The sequence below is a fragment of the Pelodiscus sinensis genome, chromosome 10 (assembly GCF_052426305.1).
Source record: "Pelodiscus sinensis isolate ZL-2025 chromosome 10, ASM5242630v1, whole genome shotgun sequence".
NCBI classification, from domain to species: domain Eukaryota; kingdom Metazoa; phylum Chordata; order Testudines; family Trionychidae; genus Pelodiscus; species Pelodiscus sinensis.
This window is the reverse complement of record NC_143061.1, coordinates 33,446,248-33,463,359: the sequence shown is the minus strand read 5'-3', so window position 1 is coordinate 33,463,359 and position 17,112 is coordinate 33,446,248.

Below are 17,112 nucleotides of genomic sequence, written 5' to 3'. Positions count from 1 at the left end.
CCCTTGCAACAAACCCCGTTGCCAGCTTTGTCCACATATTCACTCTGCTGATACCATTATTGGACCTAACCAAGTGAGTTATAACATCAAGAACACATATTCCTGCGCATCCAGAAATATAATTTATGCTATCATGTGCCGAAAGTGTCCATCTGCTATGTACATTGGACAAACGTCTCAGACACTTCGCCAAAGCATCAATGTCCACAAAACAGATATTAGACAGGATCACAAAGAAAAAACAGTTTCTTGCTATTTCAACCAGAAAGGACATTGTCTCAACAACTTGATTACCTGCATCCTGCTTCAAAGACCTTTTAAGACTATACTTGAAAGAGAATCCTCTGAACTGTCATTCATGCTTAAATTCGGCACTTTACACCTAAGCGTAAACAAAGACATCAATTATCTTACCCATTACAAAGATAGCTTCCCCAATTATCACCTCTAATATCATTAGCTCACAGCCATGTACCTTTCCTCCCTCCCCCCCATCCTCCTTCTGTTCTGAAATTTGATTTGTCCTTTTCATATGTGTTCATTTTTGTAATTGTATTCTTTGGTATATATGGTTGTGACAATTTTCTTCCACTATTTGATCTGAGGAAGTGGGTCTGGCCCATGAAAGCTCATCACCTAATAAACAATTTTGTTAGTCTTTAAAGTGCTACATAGTCGGCTGTGTCTAGATTGCATCCCTTTTCTGTAAAAGGGATGCAAATTAAACACATCTCAATTACAAATGAAGCGGAGATTTAAATCCCCCCCACTTCATTTGCATAAAAATGGCTGCTGCTTTTTTCCGGCTCGGAGCTTTGCTGGAAAAAAGCGCCAGTCTAGATGCAGATCTTTCGGAAAATAAAGCCTTTTCCGAAAGATCCCTTATTCCTCTTAAAATAAGGAATAAGGGATCTTTCGGAAAAGGCTTTATTTTCCGAAAGATCTGCATCTAGACTGGCGCTTTTTTCTGGCAAAACTCTGAGCCGGAAAAAAGCGGAAGCCATTTTTATGCAAATGAAGCGGGGGGGGGGGGGGATTCAAATCTCTGCTTCATTTGCAATTGCGATGTGTCTAATTTGTATCCCTTTTACGGAAAAGGGATGCAGTCTAGACACAGCCATCCTGTTTTTTGTTTCAGCTACACCAGACTAACAGGCTACATTTCTATCACAAGTCTTAAAAAGTGAGGGGAAAGATAACAGTCAGAACATAGCCAGCAAATATATTGGTCTATAAGCCCTCGTCTACACTAGGACCTTATTCTGAAATATCTTCCCTCCCGTGTTCGCATTTATAAGTGGTGCATCCACACTACCAAGCCTGTTATCTTGAAATAACGGACCTCAGAATTCGAACTCTGTACTCCTGCTTTTCATGAGGAATAATGTTAATTCTGAAATAGTAATTTCAAAATAACGTTAGTGTGGATGCTCCAGTGTCAATAATTCGAACTTATTGACCGCCAGGAGGCCTCCTGCAGCTCCCCAGTGTGCTTCCTGGGACTCTAAGTCCGAAGTAGCGCGTTCACATTAATTTCATAGTCTTTTGTCAACTGACTAACTTAAAAAACCTCAGAGCCCCCAAATGTCAAATATTTTAGTCCTCTTTTCTAGATTTATATATCAACAAATCAAAATTTAAAATCTGAAACTGAAAATGTATTTTCAGCACAAAGTTGCACACTATGTTTTAATCTTATTTGTCAAATAAGAATTTATAGTAACAAGTATCTTCAGATTCCTGTTGCCTACAATAATCTTGCAACTTTCAGTTTTTGCTTTATCTAAACAATTTTGTGATTAAAGCTCATTGCTATTGCTGCAATATAAATAATAGCTAGTATCTTATACTGTTTCTTAAAGCCATTTACTTGCTGAATATTTATAGGAGTTCTGGGCATTTTTTTAAATCAATTCCCTCTGGCTTGTAGTGAAAAATTGGCTAAAACTGGCAAGAATTTGCAAAATGGGGGCTTGCAAACATATGGTGTAATTGGGAAACTAAAACTTAACATCTAATTTTGCTTTCAATACTAGATTGCTGCTGGTAAATGGTACTTTAAATCCAGAATGCCAAACTGATTATTCATCAGGTTATTGCCCTGTCCTTGTTTTAGTTAGAAATAACATTAAATTTTTTAAAAGAAATTAAATAGTCCATCACTTTGGACAATGTTAATGGATTGCCCCTGTTGTTAAGTCAAATCAAAACAGTTTACATAGCCGTCCTGAAATGGCAATGTGTTGTTAATAAATTACTATGACTGAGGAAATGAAAGTCTGTTAGCATGAATGTTTTCAAATAATTTCTACTTATTAATTTGTTGATCATGCAGCTATTCCTGCATCTGAGGAGCCTGCATTTGACAAATGGATGAAGTCAAAACCTCTGCCCTTTTGTGAGGCAACTAAGTATTGCTATTGAACTCAAATATGAGATATTGGTACCTTATTATTTTTTCTGTGTGTAGGTATTGATACCCCCCCCCACTCTCTCTTTCAGCCATTGCTATGTGATGCTGTCATTAGCATTAGCAGAAAGCAGCTCAAACAAGGTACTTAAATAGAATAAGAAAAACATAATTATCTTAAAGCTGCTGTTTCCCTCTCTCTCTCTGTCTCTGTCTCTCTCTCTGTCTCTCTGCTTCCCTTTCATTTTGGAGCCCAGAAATTCCCTAGTCCCCCTCTTGGCTCACTTTCTGCTGTAGATTTTAAGAAAGCATGCATTCCCCTTCATGCATTTTCGGTACTAAGAAAGCATCAGCAAATAAAAATGTCAAGCATTGATGGTCCTTCCCACCCCTGCTGTTCTCTGGAGCTATTATTAAATACCATTTACTCATACAAACCCAAGCTGATACTGGTCAGCTGCATTCTCTGCCACCTGTCCCACTGCCAAATGTCAGAGCACTGACCCTTCTTATCTGTTCTAAGTTGTTGATCAAGCCATATAACTCTTGAAGTGAAAAAGATATTAACATTTTTTTGCATTTTAACCATGTAGATTCTGTGCAAGAGAATATTGGGTTTTTGTTCCCTGGGCTTTTCTCATGAAATTCCAGATAAAATCATGTTCAGGGAGCTAAAGTACTGTGTTGTCTTGTGGCCAGATTTGGCATGAAGATAGAGTATAACTTTTATTTTCTCAATTTTTCATAATTATTGTTTGTGGAAAAAGGTAGCCAAAGGATTTCATCCTCCTTTTGTGGTGAATAGGAAACTGCGAGGTACATTCCTCTTTCCCCAGCAATGAAGGAATTAGTTTGTATTTAAATACAGTGTTTATCTTCCTACACACTTCATTGTTTATACTATTAACGTCAGAAACACAGTGAGTAGAGCCGCCTTCTGATATTTTATGTTGTTGCTAGGTTTAGCCAATTTCTTGTTCAACTCAGATTTCTTTTCTAGTATCTGTCATTCATTAGCCACTTTTGCAAAGAACAAGGACACATTCACAGTGGGAGATTCCTATAAAGAATTATTCTGCCCTTTCTGGACAGTACACATGTTTCTAAGCAACCAATGGTTGAGGGGAAAAGTCTCTGAAGCTATTAGATGTTGTACATTAATACTGCCTTCTTGCTATTGAAAATGAAGGCTTATTTATGTTCCCACTTTGTCACCCTAATATAGATGCAGGGCACGTTTACACTAGAAAATTAGGTATGTGCAACTACATCACACAGGGATGTGAAAAATCTATGCCTGTGAATAATGCAGCCAAAAGACCTAAACTCCACTGGACACAGTTCTAGGTTGATGGCAGAATTCACCCGCCCAAGGAAGTGGAGTACCAACACCAATGGGAGAAGCCTTCCCATCTGTATAGGTAGCATCTTCACTGAAACATTCCAACAGTGCTGTTTATTGTATAGTATTAACTGGAATGCTTTACAAATAATATACAGCATTTTGTAATGGATTAAATATGCATGCTTTTGTTTTAGTTACTATTTCTTATACATACCTTATCCACTAATTATTTTATTAGAGATGCAGCAATTTCTTTAAATTTGCTATAGCAAAAATAAACCAATAGCATATAGATACATGATACAAATCACTGAAATAAACTGAGCTACAGGACTCTCTTACTGATATGATAAACTGCCATTTAAGTGTGCATCTCCTGAGCATTCCTGGGAGAATAGATTCTATGATGATTCCACTTTAAACAAGTCAGGTTGGATTTTCAGAAGAGCACTTTAAGTGCTAAGTTTTCATGAAAGATTGGTGCCCTACATACCAAATTCTATTCTTTTTTAAAGGTATCACTTGTTCAAGTGCCTAAATGGGAAGCAAGCTCTTGAGTTCTTAACAATTTTCTATGGTTCCTACCTTCTGATTTATATTAATTACTATCAACTTCCCCTTTCTTCCATTTTTGTGTGAAATGTAATAGAATTTTGCCTCGGCCTTCTCTTGCCCTTTGAAAATCAGCACAGCCTTCTTCCTCTGTTTGGGTTTATGACTTTTGGTTCATCTGGTAGGGTGGTGTTAAAATATTCCCAATTATTCACATTTTTTTTAATACATTTTTCATCTCAGATAATCTGACTCTTAATTGTTTTCAGCTTTGTGCATTTGGCCCCATTAAAGATCTAAGTGTATATATTGCTCATTTGGACTTATTCCACTTGCACATTATAAATTTGATCAAGTCCTGATTGCTTGTACCTAAGATACGATGGGTTCATATTTTTGTGATCAATTCCTCATTATCAGTTAGGAAAAGTTCTAACACAGAATTGCCCTGTGTTTTTAAGTTAGGAAATTGTTACCTATAATTTTTAGAAATTCCAGGGATGTTTTTGGCTGTATGAGATCTCTAACATATGTTACTCAAATTTGAAATCAATCATGATTACACAGGTTTTGTTTCTGAGTATAATGAAGCAGAGGGCAAAAGATTAATCTCATCTTAACTCCTTTAAAAATGGAAATATTTGCACAGATTGAAAGGACTTGAGCAATGTGATATAGAATGAAAGATGTAATGTTACTATGCAGATAAGCTAAACTGGTGCATTCATATGGCCTTCCTACCCTGGTAAATAATACTTTCCTTACCCCCAAGTTTTCATATCCAATAGCTGAATGGTTCTTATTTTAATATATTAAAACTTTGTGGTTGGGGTGCTGTCATTTCTCTCGTTGTTGTCTTTTCTCTCCAACTTTGCAGCAATTCAGTGGTATTACAATTTTTTAATATGTCTCTTGCAACTTGTGACAGAGTTCTGAAATAATTTGTACAAAATAAAAACAGTTTTCTTTCAGCTACAAAGTAATAACAGGCCATAGAATTTAAATGAGGAAAAAATTCTCTGTTTCTATTTGGTTTTAAAACAACTAGAAAATAAAGGAAAAATATGTTTTCTGTTTATCCAATGTCAAGTGGTATAAAGTGACTCTGATTTTTTGTTTCATTTGTTAAGGTTGGTAGTAGGGGAGAGGGCACAAAATCCCAGTGGTGCATAATACTTCAGATGATAGAGGGCTAGGGAGGGGGCAGAGATCCTTTTCTGAGTGCCCTCCCTCAGGGATCTAGTCATATGAAGTTGTATCGCATAAAGTGATGTTCAGTGTCTATGATTCTATGCATAAAATCCAGTTCCCATTGATGCCAATGGGATTTTTGCCACCTAATTCAATAGAGCCTTAATTTCACCCTATGAGTCAGTGCCTCTAAATGCTTCTCCTGAGACAGTACCTACAAGATGCAATCAGGTTCTAAATATTCAAAATTGTCGGGCCTAATTCATCTCTGTTATGTCCGTGCAGTTGCAATGACATCAAAGGAGTTGCATGGTTGTAATAAAGCTGAGTAAATTAGATCTAAAAATGGCCACAACAAAATGAGTGAAATGACAAATTGTGTTTGCTTTCCCTGAATTCCCTAGTGAATGAGTTCATTGGTGAGACTATTCACGGATCCAGTGTGCTTTAAGCAAATATTGGAAAATAATGGGAAAAACAAATTTTGACCTAATTTTGAACATTATGGACATGTTTCTTTCTCCTGATAATATCTGATTTATCTGTTCAAACTGAGTTAATATAGCATTTGTTTTGGGTACTGATTACTGCTTGTGAGCAATCTACAGACAAGGAAGTACTTGAAGAACGTATTTTGTAAATAGTTTCTAATAACAAATTTAAGCAAATAATAAACTTTCCATAAGTAGATAAGATACTGGATTTGTTGACTAAATGATTTGTTATGAATTCTTTCAGCATCAGCTGCAACAGAGAAAAGAATTTGGCCATGCTGCCTTTTTGCCATTTTATGCCCACTCTCTTTACATCTTCTGCACTCAGGGCTGGCTCATTCCTTCAAGCTGTTGAGAACTCTAGCCTAATCTAGTAAAGAATTTGAATACATGCTTAACTTTCAACATGTGAGCAGATCTGTTGAAGTCAGTGCCATTTAGTCATATGTTCAAATGGAAAGCCTAAAACTTTGCTGGATCAGGGCTGAAGTGTGCTCAGTACCTGGCAGGAGTGAGCATTTGAAGTTTTATCTCTCCACAGGACACTTCACGAACAATTAATGCCTACATCCATTTTTTGACACTAACACAGGGGGTGGACAAATATTGGTCCATGGGCTGGATCCGGTCTGTCAGGATTACATTTACCTGTACCTTTGCAGATACAGGGGATCACAGCTCCCATTGGCCACAGATGGCCGGCCACAGATTGCCATTCCCAGTCAATGGGAGTTGCCATCTTCCGTACCTGCAGAGGTGCAGGTAAATATAGCAGCGGCAGACCACCAGAGGCTAACTGTGATGAACTGCTGTAATTTTATTACTCACCCCTGCTCTAAAATATGATTTAGTATGTAGCCCACCATGCCACTTCCTTCAGTATTTACGGTGACTTGTTATACATTTAATGGAACATGAGATAAGTCTATAAGCAGAAAAAATTGGTTGCCTAGTAGCATTGCCTCTCCTTGTTACAGGTTGAACAAACCTTTAGTAGAAGTGACTACGAAAGAGAGGTTGCCTTTTGGAGGTGATTGGTGATGCAGATTGCTTTGTGAGAATCTGTACAGAATGATTTGGCTCTAATTTTTTTTTAAATGGTACATTTTGTCCAGCCTAATTTTGTCAGTTAGTATTTTATCTCTGAGGAAACTGTAAACCTTTTAAGATTTGATGCATAATTTAACAATAAAAATCTCCTGATCTCAAATATTTACCGATGTGCTTAAATTAATTGGCCAAGCCCGTGTTTTTAAAGAGAAAATTATTCAAAGATCTCTGAAACATATTTCCCAGTCCAGGGCTGAAATTTACCTTACTCATGGTAGTTCCATTTGTGCAGTGTACCCGCATAGATAACTCACATCAGTGACTAGATAGATAAATTACTGTTTTGTGTTTTCACATATTGGAATAAAAGCACAATATTTCATAAACCTGTCAATGCCGATTTGTTTTCCCCAGAAGTTCTAAAATATGGTTCAGGTTGTTGCTTCATGACTCAGCCTGTATTGTCAGCACACGAAAGTGCAAGGGGCTTATACTCTGAATAGTCCCATCTGATCATGTTTTTTACTAAATTTAGAGGGAAGGGAAGGAGAGAAGGGGGAACAGAAGGCAGGAAGGAAAATAAATTAAATGTATGACTTATTTTATATGTAGCACCCAATGTTGTTTATGTGGCTTGCAAAAAGAATAATACAGGTACCCACAGTGACTGAATAGGTTTCACTCCAGATTTTAAATGAATAAATATGGGGGAAGGGAGAAACCATTATGATCTCCTTTTTCCCTGAAGAGAGCAGCTTGCCAGTATCAATTTTTCAGGCCATATACCTTATCACTTCCTTCCCTTCTTTCTTCCATCTCATGTCAAATTCTTCAGAAGAACGGCCATACTGGGTCAGACCAAAGGTCCATCTGGCCCAGGATCTTGTCTTCTGAGAGTGCCCAATGCCAGATGCTCAAGAGAAAGTGAACAGAACAGGGAATCGTCAAGCAATACGTCTCCCAACCTCTGACAGAGGCTAGGGACACCATTCCTACCCATCCTGGCTAATAGCCATTGATGGACTTAACCTCCATGAATTAATCTAGTTCTTTTTTGAACACTGATAAAGCCCTGATCTTCACAACCTCATCTGGCAAGGAGACCAACTATATGCTGTGTGAAGAAAAGCTTTCTTTTGTTTGTTTGAAACCTGCTACCTAATAATTTCATTTGGTGACCTCTAGTTCATATGTTATAGGAACAAGTAAATAACTTTTCCTTATTCACTTTTTCCACACCAGTCATGATCTTATAGACATCTATCCTATTCCCCCTTAGTGTCCTCTTTGGTAAACTGAAATGTCCCAGTCTTTTTAATTTCTCTTCATATGGGACCCATTCCAAACCCCTAATCATTTTTGTTGCCCTTTTCTGAACCTTTTCCAATGCCAATATATCTTTTTTGAGATGAGGTAACCATATCTGTACATAGTATTCAAGATGTGGGTGTACCATAGCTTTATATAGAGGCAATAACATGTTCTCTATATTATTCTCTATCCCTTTTTTAATGATTCCTAACTTTCTCTTTGCTTTTTTGGCTGCCACTGTACACTGAGTGGATGTTTTCAGAGAACTATCCACAATGACTCCAAGATCTCTCTCTTGAGCAGCTATAGCTAAATTAGTCCCCATCATATTGCATGTACAGTTCGGATTATTTTTCCAATGTGCATTACTTTACATTTATCCACATTACATTTAATTTGCCATTTTGTTGCCCAATCACTTAGTTTTGTGAGATCTTTTTGAAAGTCTTCACAGTCTTCTTTGCTCTTAACTATCTTGAGTAGTTTAGTATCATCTGCAAATTTTGCCAACTCAATGTTTACCCTTTTCTCCAGATCATTTATAAATAGGTTGAATAGGAGTGGTCCCAGTATGGACTCTTGGGAGACACCACTAGTTACCTCTCTCCATTCTAAAAACCTGCCATTTATTCCTACCCTTTGTTTCCTGTCTTTTAACCATTTATCAGTCCATGAGAGGACCTTCCCTCTTATCCCATGACAACTTACTATACTTGAGAGCCTTTGGTGAGGGACCTTGTCAAAGGCTTTCTGGAAATCTAAGTACACTATATCTATAAGATCCCCCTTGTCCATATGTTTGTTGAACCCTTCAAAGAACTCTAGTAGATTAGTAAGGCATGATTTCCCTTTACAGAAATCATGTTGGCTTCTTCCCAACAAATTATGTTCATCTATGTGTTATCTAATTTGCCCGGTAGTGCTATTAGACTTACTGGTCTTCAATTGCTAGGATCATCTCTAGAGCCCTTTTTAAGTATTGGAGTCACATTAGCTATCTTCCAGTCATGAGGTACAGAAGCTGAATTAAAGGATACCTAAACACAGTTAATAGTTCCGCAATTTCACATTTGAGTTCTTTCAGAATTCTTTGGTGAATGCCATCTGGTCCCGGTTACTTGTTCCTGTTACGTTTATTAACTTATTCCAAAACCTCCTCCAATGACACCTCAATCTGGAACAATTCCTCATATTGGTCACCTAAAAAGAATGGCTCAGGTTTGCGAATCTCCCTAACATCCTCAGCCATGAAGAGTGAAGTAAAGAATTCATTTAGTCTCTCTACAGTGACCTGGTTGTCTTTAAGTGCTCCTTTTGGCATCTCAATCATCCTGGGGGTTCACTGGTTGTTTAGCAGGCTTCCTGCTTCGGGTGTACTTAAAAACCATTTTACTATTACTTTTTGATTTTTTGGCTAACTGTTTTTTAAACTCCTTTTTGGCTTTTCTTATTATACTAGCCAATTAGCCCGTCATAAGACGGGATTTTCAGGTCTTCTCTCCTGAGCTCTCTTGCTATGTCTCTCTCTCTCTCTTCCTACTGCCTCCCACCCTCTCTCTCAGCTCTCCTCTGCCTCCTGCCTCTCTCTCCATCTCTTTCTTTCTCTGCTCCCCCTCCTGCCTCTCACTCTCCCTTTCTCTTCTCCTCCTCCTCCTGCCTCTCTCTCCCCTCCATCTCTTCCCGTCCTCCTTCCCCTTCCCCCCTGCTGTGGCGCTTGGCTGAGTGCTGCCTGCTCAGCCGGGCTGCCATGAGGGAGAGGGGTGGGGTGGTGATGTACACGGCTGGAGCTGGGGCTGGGGCTGTGTATATCATCACCCTCTCTTTCCCTCCCACCCTGGAGGAGCCCAAACAGCCCCTTGCGCTGCTGGCTCCCCTGGTGGCCCGGCTGAGGGGTGCAGCACTCAGCTGAGTGCCACAGCGGGAGGGGAAGGGGGGCGGTGACGTACATGACCCTGCCCCTTGGCTGTGTACGTCACCACCCTGCCCCCTTCCCCTCCCTCTGTGGCAGCTCAGCTGAGTATTGCGTGCTCAGCCGGGCTGCCTCAGGGAAGGAGGGGCAGGGCAGTGACGTATACTCTCTTGCGGCAGCCCGGCCGAGGGGTGCATCACTCAGTGCCACGGTGGAAGGAGGAAGGGGGGGCGGTGACGTACACGGCCCCGTCCCCTGGCCGTGTACATCACCGTCTCGCCCCCCCCTTCCTGTCCCACCGGGCCCACCTGAGCGGTGCTCAGCTGGGCCCCAGTGGGGGAGCAAGCGGCGGCAAGTGGCCCGTGGCTGCACCGCCCCCCTCACCAGGTCTGCTTCCTGCCCACCTCCTCCCGTCTAGCCCCACGGCCCCCGATCCCACCCCAGCTCTGCTTCCCACCCCCTCTTCCTGCTGGCCAGCCCCACGGCCCCCGGGCACCCCCAGAGTGGCGATCAGCTGGGCCCGGGGCAGAAAGATGCTGTTTGGGGTCTGTGCTCCCCACAAATGGGGAGCACAGACCCTAAAGGGCCACTTGCCGCCACTTGCTCCCTCGCCGGGGCCCGGCAGGAGCACCTTTCAGCTGGGAGCGGCGCAGCATGCCAGGCAGGGAGGGGAAAGGAGCGGGGCTGGCTGGAAGGGGGGTGGAAAGCAGAGCTGGGGGGGATTGGGGGCTGTGGGGCTGGAGGGGAGCATGGGGGGGCCGGAGGAAGGTCTCCTTTGCATTCTCACAACCTATTGCCTAATATGTTCCAAGTCAGCAAACAGAACCAAAAATGCAAGTGCACGAGCATGAAAAATCTTTCAACATAACTGAACCAATGTCCTTCATATGTAACCATTTATTGTGATTCGCAAAACAAACCAGTTTAGTTCACAATCGATTTTGGCCATTGTTGAGTTACGGATTTGGAGAATTTCTGAATTCGGTTTAGAACAAATGCGTATTATTTTCCAGGTGCAAAAGTTTAAAGTTGGCTGAATAGATTTCTCTTTAGACTTTTTCAAATGCACTTCTGGACAAAATAATAAAAATTAAAAATTTCACTTTCAAATCTTTATTCTTTCTTGAGCATCATCACCACCACCAAAAATCCAGTTTCACTTTGAGCGCCCATTTTTTGGCGAGAGGAATGGCAATTGTAAACATCCATCTTTTCACTTACGAAGTAAGCACACTGGTCTGGAACTAACTAAAAACAACAAACATGGAGCTACTCAATGCCTTTCTTTCAAGTCACTTTTCACGTAACTACATACTGTACTTGGTTGATTTTAGCAATATAGAAAACTAAATAAATAATACTATTTTTACCAAATAATTTTTTTTCAAATTTAAGTTCAAAGGCAAGTCCATCTTATCCTTGATTTCTTTTGATAACCTTTGAGTTGATATGTTCTATTGGGATACAAGTATCCATATCATTAATCAATTTTGACATTGAAGGTACAGATGCTGTTTGTCCATTATGCATGTTCTTATGTTCTTTCTACTAACAAGGTTAACCTAATATGTTTAATTTTAATTTTGTTTTTGTTTAACCATTACTGCAGCCTTGTGTCTCATCTAATTTGGTATGCTAGCTGCTTTTTTGCATTGCCTGCATTTGTATTAGCCTTTCCAAGGGAAATAATTTTTCTTATTTATTTTATACAGCCCTTTTAAAAGTCAATGGAATAGGACTGAAAATCTCATTATTAAAGTCCTGTTTCATAATATTAACCCAGAAGCTCTATATGAGTATATGAGACGTTACCATACACGATTCAATATATTCAGCTTTGATTTAAAATTTTCTAAATTATCTCTGTACTTGGAAAGTTATGTAACAGAGCTTAAAGCACAATGTGTCTGCCATGTACTGAAGACAATGCATTTTTCAATCCATGAAGTGAATACAATTTGCTTATAATAAACAGATCCTGGGCTTCTGTTGATTACAGATGGCACACAAATTAGGCGGGTGGTAAATAATGAATAGGACAGGTTGCTGATATAGAGCAATCTGGATTGCTGTGTAAGGTAGGTGCAAGCAAACAATTTACATTTTAATGTGGCTACATTTATATATCTAGGAACAAGGCAATACACACTCTGGGCTCCTTACTGGGAAGTGAAGATTCCTGAAAAGGATTGTGGGGGTATGGTGATGGATAATCAACCTGAAGTGAACTCCTAGTGTACCACTGTAGCCAAAAGAGCTAATATGATCCTGGGATGCATACACAATGGAATCTTCCATAGGAATAAAGAGGTTATTTTATCTTTTGTATTTGGCATTGGTATGACTGTTCCTGGACTATTGTGTCTGGTTCTGGTGCCCGCAATTCGAGAAGGATGTTGATAAATTAGAGAGAATTCAGAGAAGAGCCATGAGAATGATTAAAAGATTGGAAATCCTGCCTTATAGTGATCGACTTAAGGAGCTCAATCTATTTAGCTGAAGAAAGAAAATATTAAAAGATTAGTTGATTACAATCTAGAAGTACCTACATGGGGAGCAGCCTCTGCAGTTTATCAGGGAGAAGTATAACATAAACTGCCGGCTGGAAGCTGAAGCTAGACAAATTCAGAATAGAAGTCAGGCATAAACTTTTAACTTTGACAATTCACCTTTGGACCAATAAAGGTTTGTGGTAGATTTTCTGTTAATGGAAATTTTAAATCATGATTGGATGTGTTTCTAACATCTGCTCTAGGAATTAGTTTGGGGAAGCTCTATGACCTGTGTCATACAAGAGGTCAGACTAGATGTTCAGAATGGTCCCCTCTGGCCCTGAAATCTATGAACCCCACAGGAGGATTCTCTAATGGTGCAGAAATGCTCTTGTGATTTCTGGCCAGTCACTCTCTCAGCTGTCAGAGGAGTAAGCATGGCTGGGGAACAGGAAATGCCTATGAGGGCTGTCCTCTAGGATTTATGGGGTCCTATGCAGTGCTATTAAACTGGTGCTCCTATGCCCAATGACAACTGGGGAGGGTGTTATAGAGATGTGATTTTATAATCTTCAGCAACACATTAATGAAATATTTTTAAACTAAGTTTTAAAGTCCTGTAGACTAACACAGTAAATTCAAAATCTCCAGAGGGGTAGATGTGTTAGTCTAGTAAATGGAAAAACTTAAAAAGCAATGAATAGTCTAGTAGCACCTTAAAGACTAACAAAATGGTATCATGAGCATTTGTGGGCAAAACCCACTTCTTCAGATGACTGGAGTATTAACAATTCAGAAACTGACATCATGTACCTGGGGTTGACAAATGCCTGTTAAATGGTTTCATTGTCACTTGAATGGCTCTTTCACAGGTTTGATGTCCTGCTAATAGCTCTGGCAGGCCTTTTCACTTAACTAGTTAACTAGATCCTCTTTGGAAAAAACAGAGCTACCAAACTGGAAGAGGAAGAGGCAGGTGGATGGACATTAAGATCCAGTGGTGTCTCAAATTTTTGAGTGCTCTATACAACTGCATATTCTGTGTATGGGTAAAGACAGCTCTTATGCTTGCACCCTGACAATTCTATTCTTCTCCCCTGCTTTCCTTACTATAACTGGAGAGGTGTTAGGGGACAATCTTATCTTGAATTGTCCTTGTTATGTGTTTATGCTAAACAATCTGTTCCATGTTGTGTTTAGCTGTGACATCTTGAAGAACAGTTCTGTATAGGCTTGAAAGCTTGCGTCTCACACCAACAGAAGCTGGTTCAATAAAAGATATATCCTCAGCTACCTTGTCTTTCTAATATCCTGGGCTCAAGACAACTACAATACTGCATGCCCCAGCAATTAATTCATTTTGAACCTATTGGCAGCTGGTACAGTTTGTCCTGTACGTCCTTGCATGGGCTCAGGATAGGGGAAGTAGAAAAGTATCTCAAAGCCATCTTTGCATTCATCCTCCTGACCTGCAGTCTGTACTCCTCAATACTGTCAAGATCTAGAGTTGTATTGTTATTTGTTTGGATCATATGTGGTATGCCACAACAGAAAATCCCTCCAGTGGTTATGCTAGCCCTGTTTTTTAACCTGTAAGCTTTCTCTTTGCTGAACTGCTGCTAATGTGTCCGTTTGCATCTTCTCATGGAATCTTGATGTTTAGTTCTTGTATTTGCGGATGGCAATGGCATATTCAGATTCACTCACAATGCTGAATTGTTAATTTACGGTTATTTTATTTCTTTGCAAACATTCATCTTCTAATTTTTATTCTGATATTTCTCCACAGTTTCTAAATAATTCATATACAGGATATTATGTAAATATATGATTGATTAGATGACACATTTTATAAAGATGCACACAGCTAAATGTCTAGTGTAGCATTTAACACAAACTTTCATACAATAAATATTGATTTTCTTATTCAACTGCATTGATATTGTCTGTACTTTCTTTGCTACAAAGAATTCATTCAGTATGTTTTAGGGACTTGTGTCAACCTGTGATTCCAGAGCTGCTATTCAGTTATGTGGGGTTTTGTCTGTACCTCTCATAGAGTTCAAATGTATGAAAAGAAACTTCTGAAACTGTCTGATATCAAACCTTGCAACAAAAAAAAAGTGCCAATTAATGAAATGTTTCCCCATAGCTCTTGATACATGTAAGGCAGTGCAGGTGAATCACCTTTCTCCTTGGCTGGCTGCCAAGGAGAAAGGAGATATTGTCAGGGCTCTGGGAGGCGAACCGCCAATGGGATCAGACTGGACTAGGAGGTCAGTCAGTGATACACCGAGTTAGACAGTGAGTCAGAGGCTCTGATAACGATCTGGAGGAAGAACCCAGAAACGAGTCTGGAGAAGAGTAGAAAGTAGCTCAGGGTGAGAGATTGGTTCCCAAGCAACTTTCTGTGTTTTGGAAGGATTTGCCACCACATTAGTGGTGGACCACAGCACTGCTGTTAGGGCCCTGGGCTGGGACCCAGTGGAGTAGGAGGGCCCAGGACCTCCTACTTCCTCCTCAATCCCCAACCCATGAGGCCTGCACCCACTTCTACAGACTCCAGCTTCTAGGCTGCACTGCCACCACAAGAGTGGTGTTTGTTATTCACTCTGGCTGCTAGGCCACACTGCCCTGCACGAAAAGGGCCATTTGCTATTGACACCAGTTGCTAGGCCACACTGCCCCAGAGAGAGGGGTATTTGTTACTGACTTCCGGCCACTTGGCTACCTGGTCCTAGCGAGAGCCCTTGTGTTTAGACTGTAATTGCTCCATCCGGGGGTTGGAGCGTGATTTCAAGAGCCAAAGGGACTCACCAGCTCCCCCTAGGAGGTCAGCCATCCCATCCCACGATAGGGTAGTACAGGAAAATATATTTTCCCCTGAATTACATAGCTCATGGTATCTAATTATATTGTGGGTTTGGAGCAGTTGTGTGGCTTTTTCTTTTCCTATGTTATTTTCATATAATCAGAATTAGAAGGAACCTCAAGAAGTCATCAAGTCCAGTCTCCTGTTCTTATGGCAGGACCATGTGCCATGAGGGGTCGTGATTAAGCAAACCGCCCCCTTCCTTTGGGTTGGACTGTGCAGAACCCTAGTCTGCCCCCTTGCTTGCCTGGGAATTCATCAATAAATTTAGACCAAATACCAATTTGCGTCTTAATCAATGAGCATAACTTTATTGATGTTGCCACTTAATGAATAACAAAGTTAAAAGATAACAGCTAAGAATTAAAAAGAAAATAAAGAAAAGCAAATTGTTTCTGCTAGCGCGATTACAAGGATACTTAGTGATGTCAGCTAACTCATTATCTAGTTTTTTAATTTCTTCTAGATTAATTTTTAAAAGAACTGCAATTATGAGGATCCTTGATCTTATAGCTTATCAAGATTATTTTGTTTTTCTTGAATTTTTAGACTCTTTTGTTACATTTTTTGAAATCTTTTGTTAGAGTTTTTGACTCACCCGATCAGGTGTATCAGCATCTCTCTACTGGCCAGCTAGAGGACGATGAATGCTGCTACAATGGCTGCCTCAGTATGGACCTACTGCCTCTTGTCGTCAGAGAGCAGCACATGAGTTCAGTTTCCAGCATAAGTTGTAGATGATGAGGTACCCACTGTCGTTACTGCAGGGTATTTATGGCCTGATCTCTCATTGTCTATTCAGTTCTGTGAAAATTTGACTTGCAAGTAGATGCAAAAAATGTTTTTCTCTTAGACCAGATTTTGACCCAATTTGGTGTGTTACTTAAGGGCTAGCGAATTAGCTGAGGATCTTACTCTTACAAATTTTACTCTTTATCCTAAATTATCAAATTTCATAATACATTTCCTCTTAACAGCAAAAAAGGCAATCCATGTAGTCTGTGGTTAGGCTACTTTCTCTTAAACATAGTGTCTATGCTTTTGCTATGGCTTAATTTTAAAGAGCTGCTAAGCATACATGACACCATGCACCATCTAGACCAGAAGTGGGCAATAAAATGGTGGTAGTTCACCAGGGTTAACACCTGGTGGGTCTCTGCCACTATATTTATCTGCACCTCCATAGGTGCGTGCCATCACAGTTCCCATTGGCCGGGAATGACAATCCATGGCCAATGGGAGCTGTGATTTCTCCATACCTGTGCCCTGGAGTCACAGGTAAATATAGCAGTGTGGGGGGCCCACTAGAGGCTAACCTGGCAAACTGGTATTTGCCCACCCCGATCTAGACCATCCCTAACAAGTGTTTCTCTAACCTGCTCTTCAAAATTTCCAATAACTGAGATTCCACAGCCTGTCTAGTCAATTTATTCCAGTGTGTAATCACCTTGACAGTTAAGTATTTCATCATGTCCAACCTAAACCT